Source organism: Solanum pennellii, chromosome 9 (genome assembly GCF_001406875.1).
Source record: "Solanum pennellii chromosome 9, SPENNV200".
Classification (NCBI taxonomy): domain Eukaryota; kingdom Viridiplantae; phylum Streptophyta; class Magnoliopsida; order Solanales; family Solanaceae; genus Solanum; species Solanum pennellii.
In genome coordinates this window covers 58206593-58217814 of record NC_028645.1, presented here as the reverse complement: position 1 = coordinate 58217814, position 11222 = coordinate 58206593, and positions in this window count along the sequence as shown.

The window sequence follows — 11222 nt, the reverse complement described above, 5'->3', positions numbered from 1 at the left end:
AAAGCTCATTGACTTTTCTAATCCAAATTTGGAAACTTTCCTAATCTCAATTTGACAAGTCCACTGACTTGACTTCCAAAAAATCATGTTGTTAGGAAAGAGCTATTATTTCACATGCATGTCCTTGGTGTGTGCTTGCATATACCCATACTTAGTACAAGTGTGTACTAACCCTATACAGACTCTACTATTTAGGTGCAGGTACAGGTGGATGATAGTGCTACAGGATCATCGCTGCAGTTATCCGGACGTTCAACATTTATCTGATTTTTGTAGGTCCTCATGCTTTCAAGGATACTAATGTTTTATATTGTAGCTCAGTTTTAGAGTTGAGCTAGTGGAGCATGTTCCACAAGCGTTTCTTTTCTTTTTTTATTCAGACTATGTATTGGTGCCATTATGGCAACTATACACTTAATAAGAATTGAACTATTTCTTTCAGTTGCTTATCTCTTAATGTTAGATGGTTGATGGTGAACAATTACGTATTAATGAGAATGTTGTTATAAGTATGTTAAGAAACAAAAAGTTTCAAATTTTCCGCAAAATTAACCTAGTAAAGTAAGAATGACGTTAGTAGGCTTGTCTGCGACCTCTGAGAGTTCAACGACGCCAGTCCTGTCTGGGGTCTAGATTCCAGTCGTGATAATTAAATAGCTTACTATTTTGTGCAATCCAATCTGGCACTAGACTTGGTTGCTCTGGCGGGCCAGACGCAACTTTAAGTCGTATTAAACCCATAAACAACATTATTCTGCTTTTTTCGATTTTTAGAGCTAACGAATGAACCCCATGTGTTCCTTGTAAGTTTTCCACTCTTTTTTACACCCCAAATCCTTTTTCAATCCGTAGAACCGAATTTCTTGGGTTATTATCAATGGGGAAGGGTTTTGATTAAAGATATATTGTGAAAAAGCCCTAGTTTGGATACTTGAGATCAAGGGTATGATATATGATTATTAGAATTATTAGTAATTCGGGTAATAAGTGATTGTTTATTGATTCCTATATTATATTGATTGAGAACAAGTGGAATAAATCCAGAAATACAAGGATCAAGATTCTTAGGTTTTCAAGCTTGTTTCGAGGTAGGTGATGGTTGTGATTCTATGATTGTGTTATGTATGCTTGTTCTTACTTCATTATGATGCATGTATGTATGCGAATGTTGCATTCTTGATCACACTTGTTGTAAATGAGATAGAGAATGACTATATGCCAAGAATCACTTCTTGATTGTATGATTTGAGAATATACTTGAATTGTGGTGTGTTGAAGGGATCGGTTGCCACGTTTTGACATAACTAACTGGATCGATTGCCACATTTTGACATAAATAAGAGATCTGTTACAAAGTTTTGCATATCTAATGGATAGGGTACTACGTTCCGGTAATGCTAACTGTTTGATTTTGGGTTCCATGAGAGGACCAATTACTTGATATAACTGTGATAATTGAGAATGGTGAAATGCTTCGTTATTCGTAGATGATGATGATATTGTATATGTTCGGTGTATGCATGGTATTATTATGTTAAATTGACTTTCTTATGTTCACTTATAAGAATATCTATGTATCCTACTAGTACACGGTGGTTGTGTAATGATACTGCAACTGCTCTTATTTTTGTTGAGTACATGACATCTTCATGTGGCTATTGACAGACCTCATCGAGAAGATCAGTGATACTTCCGGATTAAAGGGGGAGATAGTTTTCTGGGCTGCCTTGGATTCTCTTTAAGTCTCTGCCCATACTTTTGGACTTAGACTGGTTCTTTAGATGCTTCTAATATTGGTTGGGTTGTACCCATTTTCCTTATAGACTTATGGATCTTGTTAGAGTTTTGGTACATTAACTTTCAGGTTCTAGGTCATTTTATTCCGCATTATTTAGTTTGTTTTTAGATTCTTGTTAAAGATTATGGAACTTAGTTATTTAGTTATTTAAACTTGCTTCCGTAATTTAAACTGATTAGTTGGCTAGTAGTTATGGTGCTTCCCACCAGAGGGCCAGTGTGCGTTCCACTCACGGCGATCGGAGTCGTGAAAAAATTGGCATCAGAACCTAGGTTTGTTGATCTTAGTGTACCAAAACGAGTCTAGTAGAGTCTCGTGGAACGTAACGGGGACACCTTTACTTTTCTTCCAAAGGCTATAGTACTTTAGGAATCTCTCTGTTTTCTCTTGTCTCCTTTTGTGATATGACTTGATTCCGATTGGTATGTGGTAATTCAAATTGGTATCTAACCTCCTTCACTCTTGTGTCCGCAGATGGTTAACACTATATTCAATAGTGTTTGTCTCATCGCTCTCGTCAATTCTCCAACCGAGGACTCTACAACGAGAGGTCGGGGTTGAGAAGAGATAAAGGAAGAGCTAGATGAAGAGGCCATGGAAGAGTAGAACCTATTAGGGATGGAGCTCTTATTGATAATATTCCTATGGAGGAGAACCCTCTTGTTCATAATGAAGATAAAGAGGAGAATGCTGATGTTGAAAATGTTAAGGATGTTAGAAAATAGGGAGAGGTATAGGATGAGACTACCAGTGTTCCTCCTATCGACCCAGTGTTACCTCAATAGATCATGTCAATCCTTAAGGGGTTGGATGGTCCTGGAGTGCTTCCTTCCGTTCAAGCAAGTCAATATCCCACCTATCGTCCTATTTCTTTCACTACTCCCAAGGTAGGTGGAAACTTAGGTAACAATACTTTCTTCCATCCTTTGTTGGGTTCTGTTATGACTGGTAATGAACATTAGATATTGACCAAGTTCTTAAAGTTTAAAAGGCCTATGTTCCATGTTTCTGATAGTGAGGAAGTATATGAGTTAATCCTAGATTTCTATGAGAGGCTGCATAAGTTTGGAATTTTCCATCAACAGGGGGTTGAGTTCGTGACTTTTCAACTTCAATGTGAGGCTGAATAGTGGTGGAGAGCTTATATGAAATGTAGATCTTCAGTTTTACCTCCCTTACTTGGACCCAGTTTTATGTTTTTTTTGAAGAAATATATGCCGCAAACCTTGAGCGATCGTAAAAAAGATTAATTTATGGCTTTGAAAAAAGCTGGTAATGACAGTGGCTGCTTGTGAAGTCAAGTTCCATGCTTTGTCTGGGTATGCTACTCCATTGGTGACTATTGAGGAGTAAAGGATCCGTTTATTTATTTGGGGACTTAATTTTGAGTTGCAAGCATTATCTATTCATAAGACTTCTGCAGGGAGGAGCTCTAATGAGGAAACCGACTATGTAAGAAAGTAAAGGGGGTGAGGCGAGATGGTCAAGATAAGGCATTGGTTAAAAGCGCCAAATAATCGAGTAACTTTCAAGGTTCTTATCCCAAAGGATCAGGGAGGCCAACGCTTGCAGCCAAGCTAATTCAGTCCGCTATGCCCGCCTCTACAAGTAATTATTTGGAAATTCCACCTCATAATTTGATTTAGGATAGACATAGAGTCGCGCCTTTGACAGGCGGCAGACCATCTTTTGATCATACTTGCTACAATTTTGGAGAGCTTAGGCATATGAGGAGAGATTTTCCCCACCTACGTGTATTTGAGTCAACGTAGTCGCTGACTAGAGCAGTGGTACCCATGACAAATGGTAATAATGGTCAAGGACCTCCACAAGGTGGGCGAGGAGGTAATCAACAAGGCCGTGAAGGTAGAGGAAATGGTAATGCAGGAAGAGGTAAGTGAAACCAGGTAGGGAGGTGGCTCATCAAGATGACATGGATGCTTTTCCGAGAAAGAATAAGGCATAAGTGTCTAAAGTAGTGATCACATGTACTATTCTTGTGTGTGACCAGATGTCTAATATGTTACTTGATACAGGTTTTACTTATTCATATGTATCTGTGTGAGTTGACTCAGAATTTTCTATGATTTGTGATGTAGTAGATGCCCCTATCCATGTTTCTACCCAATAGGAGAGTCAATCATAGTTAGCCATGTCTATCATGCTTATCCTATCTTGTTTATGGGTTTTTAGACTTGGGATAATTTAGTGATTTTTTATAAGACTCACTTTGATATTATCTTAGGCATGACTTGGTTGTCCCCTTATTATGTTGTGATAAATTGTAATACTTACTCTATAACTATATAAATTTCGAGAAAGGAAACTTAGAGTGGGAAGGTGTATACAAGCCTAAGCAAGCTAAGATCATATCCTCTATTCGGTCTAGGGAACTGGTAATGCAGGGTTGTTTGGCTTATTTGGCGCATATTTGGGATGTTGAGGTTGAGTCTCCATCTGTTGAGTCTATTTATTTGGTGTCAAAATTTAAAGAAGTGTTTCCTACTGATTTGCCTGGTATGCCTCCAGATAGAGATGTAGATTTCTGCATTGATTTTGAACCTGGTACTCATCCCATTTCAATCCCTCCATATTGCATGGACCCAACGGAATTAGGAGAGCTTAAGTCTCAAATCCAAGACCTTATTAATAAATGATTTATTCATCCTAGTTCTTCCCATGAGATGCTCTAGTTTTGTTTGTTAAGAATAAGGATGGTAGTATGAGGATGTGCATAGATTACCCACAACTAAGTAGAGTCACCATTCGAAACAAGTATCCTTTGACTCGAATACATGATATTTTTGACCAATTGCAAGGTGCATCAGTTTTCTCCAAGATTGGTCTAAGCTCTGACTACCATCAGTGGAAAATTAGGCTTGAAGATTTGCCCAAGACGGCGTTTAGAACTCGCTATGGGCACTATGTGTTTTTGGTCATGTCTTTTGGTTTGACTAATGCTCCTGTAACATTTATGAGTTTGATAAATGGGGTGTTCAACCCATTTCTTGATTTATTCGTCATAGTTTTTATGGATGATATTTTAGTCTATTGAAAAAGTGAGGAAGAGCATGCTAACGATCTTTGCATTGTAACAAAGGTTGTATGCTAAATTTTTTAAGTGTGAATTTTGGTTGACTTCTGTTCCAAGTTTGGACATTTAGTTTCAAAAGATGGGGTAATGGTATATCCATAAAAGATTGAGGCGGTTAAGAATAGGTTTCGGCCTAGCTCTGTGACGGAAGTTAGGAGTTCGTGGGGCTCGCTAGCTTCCATTGTCAATTTATGAAGAACTTTTCTTCTATCACCACTCACTTGACTAATTTGACCAAAAAGGATACCATTTGAATGGACTACAAAGTGTGAGGATAACTTCCAAAAGCTCAAGACTCTCTTAACTGCTGCACCTATTCTAGCATTACTAGTGGACCGCAAAGATTTTCTCATTTGCTGTGATGCTTCACATTCTGGTTTGGGTGCTGTGTTGATGTAGGGTAAGAATGTTATAGCTTATGAATCGTATCAATTAAAGGTACATGAGAGTAATTATCCAACACATGCTTTCAAGTTGGAAGCGGTTGTGTTTGCTCTTAAGATCTTCCAGCATTACCTCTATGGTGTTAAGTGTGAGGTGTTTACTGATCATCATAGTTTCCAGCATGTATTCACTCAAAGGGATCTGAATTTGAGACAACAAAGGCAGATGCAGTTACTCAAGGATTATGATGTGACCATTCAATATCATCCGGGTAAGGCTAACATTGTGGCAGACACTTTGAGTCGAAAGGCGGCAAGTATTGTAGTTTAGCTCGCTTGAGTGTGACCAAGTGACCTTTGGCTAAAGAAATGTAGACCTTGGAATCTAAATTAATGCAATTGGACATCTCAGAGAAGGGTGGCGAGTTAGCTAGCATTAAAGTAAGGGCCACGATTATTGAAGAGATCAACGCCAATCAATTTGAGAATGGGAATTTAAATGAACTTAAGAAGAAAATTGTGATGGGTAAGGCGCAAGAGACCACTACTGATGCAGAAGGTATACTCCATTTTAAAATAAGAATTTGTGTACCTAGAGTGGATAACTTAATTCAAAAATTGTTGGAAGAATCTAATGGTTTTCGATATTCTATTCATTAGAGCGTGACAAAGATGTATTGAGATTTGAAGCAAACTTATTGGTGGTATGGCATGAAGAAGTATATAATGGAGTTTGTGGTAAAGTGTTAAAATTGTCAACAAGTGAAATATGAACACGAAAGGCCTGCCGGTTTGCTTCAAAGAATGCCAGTTCCGGAATGAAAGTGGGAAATGATAGCCATGGATTTTGTGGTTGGACTTCCCAAGACTTTGGGAAAATTTGATTCTATTTTGGTAGTAGTGGATAGATTGACTAAGTAAACCCATTTTATTCCGGTAGGAATAGATTATAATGCTGAACAAATGGCTAAAGTTTATGTGAAAGAGATAGTGAGGTTGAATGGGTGCCCCTCTCTATCATCTCAGACCTTGGTGCCCAATTCACATCCATTTTTTGGCGGAAATACATGACGAATTAGGTACACAACAATTTTAGTACATCCTTACATCCACAGATAGAAAGGAAGTCAGATAGGACAATTCAGGTGTTAAAATACATGTCGAGGGCATGCATGAATGATATTGCATGACATTGGGATAAGTTCCTACATTTGTTTGAGTTATGCTATAATATCAATAATTATCACTCTAGTAAAGATATTGAAGCATTAGAGGCACTCTGTGAGAGGGAATGCAAATCACCCTATGGATGGTTTGAGGTTGGAGATGTGAAACCTTTGGGGGTAGATTTAGTGAAGGATGCTCAAGATAAGAGGAGGAGTATTCAAGCTAAGCTTCTAGTAGCCAGAGTAGATAAAAGAAGTATGTGGATCATATGCAAGAGACATAGCATTTCAAATTGGTGAGAATGCTCTTCTTAAGGTATCACCCATGAATGGGGTGATGAGATTCGGCAAGAAAGGTAAGCTAACTCCGAGATACATTAGTGACGATGATTACATCATTATGTGGGACTCAATTATGTTAGACAAAAACCTTCAATATGAGGAGGAACCGATTGCAATTCTTGATTGTGATGTGCGTCAGTTGAGGACCACGAAGATTAAGTCCGTGAAATTTTAATAGAAGCATCATCAATGAGGAATCTATGTGTGAAACCAAGAAGGACATGCGAGAAAAGTATCCACAATAGATCATCGATCCAGGTACTACTTCATTCTTTCCTTAGCCTATTTTCCCTAAGTTTGTCACTCAGGGACGAGTGATGGGTAAATTGGTATCTATTGTAACAATCAGGTTCCATCATTATAGAAAAGCCAACGAGGAAAAATTTTAGGTCGAAAAAGTTTTTTGGAGTATTTGGAATATTCCCAATCTAGTCTAGATTTGGACAAAATTGGAGTCATTAAGGTGTAGTGAAATCTGCTATCAATCAGGTGATTTATTTATAATTTTGATTATATGAGGGGATAGATAATTATTTAAGGAATCATTATGACATTACATAATTCAATTCAGGAGTAGAACTCCCGAAACTAATCTTAGAATGAATGGGTTTTTCTGAGCGCCATTAGTTAAAGGTGTGTTCTGAAATGGAGGTCTTGGAGTTAATTAAATAACTCATTGTTTTATGCAAGCCTCTCTTGCGCTGGATTTGGTCGCTCTGGCGGGGATGCTGTGGTGGGGTGAGGGCCGCTGTGGCAGGCCAGGCGCGACTTAAAGTCATAAATGAACCCCTACACGACTTTATTTGGCACTTTTTGATTTTTAGAGATAATAATGAACCCCAGGCGACTCTTAACAATTTTTCACCATTCTAGAGGCTAATGGTAAACTTTTTATTCCCCGAATTCAATTTTTTGATCTATAGAATCTAATTTCTTAGGTTATTATTGACGGGGAAGGGTTTTAATTTATGAATTATGGTGGGAAAAGCCCTAGTTTAGATACTTGGAATAATGGGTATGATGTAGGGTTGTTAAATTGTTAGTAATATAGATAATTAGTGATTGTTTATTGAATCCTATATTATATTGATTGTTTGTAGACCAAGTACAACTGGAATGAATCTGGAAAGAGAAGGATCAAAATTCTTAGGGTTGCAAGCTTTTTCAAGGTAGGTGATGATTGTGATTCTATGATTGTGTGATTTATGCTTGTTCATTCTTCACTATGATACATTTAAGTATGTGAATGCTGCTTAATTGATCACACTTGTTTAAAATGATTTAGACGAATGCCTATATGCCATGAATCACTTATTGATTGTATAATTTGAGAATATACTTGTGATTGTAATTGTGGTGTGTTAAAAGGATCAGTTTCTACGTTTCGGCATAACTAACTGAGATCGGTTTCCACGTTTTGGCATAAATATGGTAGCGGTTGCCACATTCCAGCATAACTATTGAATAGGGTACCACGTTCTGGTATGATAACTGATTTGGTTTGGATTCCATAAGAGGACCGACTACTTGATATATCTGTAATAATTAAGAATAGTGAAATGCTCCGCTATTCATCAATGATGATAATATTGTATATGTTCGGTGATGCATGCTATTATTATGTTTTGTTGACTTGCTTATGGTGCGCTTTGTGGGATAGCCGTGTGATCCCACGTGTACATGGTGGTTTTTGTATTTATAGTACACGTCCACTTATTTTTGTTCAGTACAAGTCATCTTCAGACAACTATTGACAGTGTAGACTTTAACTAGAAGGGAGATCATATCAATGTAACTTTATGTTAGCGAAGGCTTGGTGTTGAATAAAAGAGCAGAGTATTCATGAGGTGATAGATCTAAGATAACTTATGATTTTGAAGGGAAAATCCATGATATTCAGAGGGTTATAAAACCAATTATGCAATGATGTATAATGAGGTAAATAGTTCTTAAATTATGAAAGGAAATGTGACGGTAATTTGTAAATAGGTATAATCGGAGATAACGATTGACTACTTGTGATAAGGTATTAGCTGGCCATGTTTCTTAATTTAATCTAGTAGTTATAAATTAGTATAGTATGTGAGAAATTATATTGATATTCCTGTTTAGTAATAAACACTAAGCTTGAACTTCTATATGGTTTCGTGATTAGAAGGATAGTCACATGAGGTTAATGATGTTACTTTGGAGATTTGATCTAGTAGGTTTCACGTAATTTAGTTAAGGAATTTAAGGTGCTACTTTTTGATAAACGTGAGTGGTACAAGTGTGGTAGTATGAGACTTAGATGAGAGATGAAGCGTGGCTATTCATTAGATTAGAAAAAGTATTAAGTGGTGTACCCTAGATTGTATGTAGTCAAATAAGATTCCAATTAAGTCTATGATTTTTCATGTATGCCTAGATAGTATAGTTGAGCTATCAATGATGGGTAGGCTAATGTAATCATGATTTATTACCCTTAGGAGTTTGGTAGAAGAGATTTTATATAGCCTTGCGAGTGACGAGACTCTTTAATATTGTCATGCCTGAGAGCACCCCCTAGACGTGACACGCGTACTTGACCCCGAATTGGTCTCATACAATCCCTTAGCATCATAATATAGTAAATATGATTGAAACTACCGAACAATTTGAAACTTTTACAATTGAAGTCATATTTAAATAAAATCAACAAGTGGAAGACTTTACTAAAAACCATTGTCTCAAATCATATATTTAATACTCATGAATAACAGTCTTTGGGACGCAGCCCATACAAAGTCTAAAAACATATAGAAATGACATAAAGGTAAAGTGGATGTTGTCCTTGAAGATATGAAGACTCAACAAGATCTTCAACTTGAAACCTAGCCTCCAAAGTACTCAAGCCTCCAACCCTACATTTGGTTAGAATGTAGGACATATGCGTTAGTACAAAATGTACCAAGTATGAAATATAGCACAATATCATAAGAGCATCTCAAATGATTAGTCAACATAAAGTATAAGTATAACAAATAATAACATGGTCATAATATAATCATCATAGTCATAGCATGGTCTCCGACATAAGTTTCATATAAACATAAGTCAACATAATGCATAGTTAATGAGCATATGAGATAATTCATAATCGTTAGAATAATTTACCGTTGGTTATCCATATCATAATAGTACCGTTCTTAAGTAACATTAAAAGCATACATGTGCAATACAAGAATAACATCCTATATTACTACCCAAGCCAAGTATCCCGTTTTGGTCATCTTAATAATAGTCTAAACGCATGGTTTAGTAATAAGCTTCTTCACATTAAGGGCACCATGATTCTAGGTAACATCAAATCACACTTGTGTAATGTATGAAAGGCAACCTGTGCTACCGTTTACACCAAGCATTACCTTAAAGTCATTCTAGTCACATTCAGCCTCCTTGGGCTATCTTCGTATATACAAGGTAACTACCACCATAGTCACTCATATCTTAGAAAAAACTATAGAAACAACCCAAACTAAGTTCTAATACATAAGGGAACCCTTCACAACTAGCTTAAAGTCATCCTTGTGCCATGTATTGATAGTATCCCATACTACTACGTAGACAATACTTGTATAGACTACCATGAAGGTTCACAAGTTGGGGAACTAATCCACCTATTCTATTCACCCTTTTCAAGGCTACCTAGTAATAACCCTCTTATAGGATAGATAATGCTATCATCTTTCTAACATAAACTAGGTTAAGCTAATCTAATCACTTTGCAAGACAGACTAACAGATAAGTCCAAGTAATTCTAAGAAGGGCAAAAGTGTCCAATCCTAACTACCATGAAATAGTACGAAACCAACTAAGTCATGTTACCCTTAAAAGTGTACCAAAATACAAATGCAAGTTGTCTATAGGGGAGTATGATTCTGAACCCTAAGCTCTCCCAAGGAGAGTATGGATCTTCAATCCCAAGCTACCATGACTAACTTAGATCAAGATATCCTGGAAATGCACTTTATAATGCAAGTCAAGCTACCTTTAGGAGTGTATAAATCCTCTATCCCAAAGCCACCATGAAATTGTCTTGGCCAAACCAAGTCAAGCTACCATAGCATCCTAACAATTCTAGTTCAAGCTACCCATAGGAGAGTATAAATTCTCAATACTAGGCTACCATGACTAACTCATGTTACCATTGACATGCATCCTACAATGCTAAGCCAACCTATCCTCAGGAGAGTGTAAATCCTCAATCCCAGCCTATACTATCTTGGTCTTATCTTTCCAAGTCAATATACACAAGAAGGGATCATATATCATAACTTCAAGCTATTCTAATCTAACATAGATTTATTCATTTTAGGTTATTATGTCAACCAAGAATCCTTCTATGTGAAAGAACTTGAGTCTCTTAACATATTCATGTCTAAGAGTTTAAGAGAAAGAGAATACACCACAAGATCACA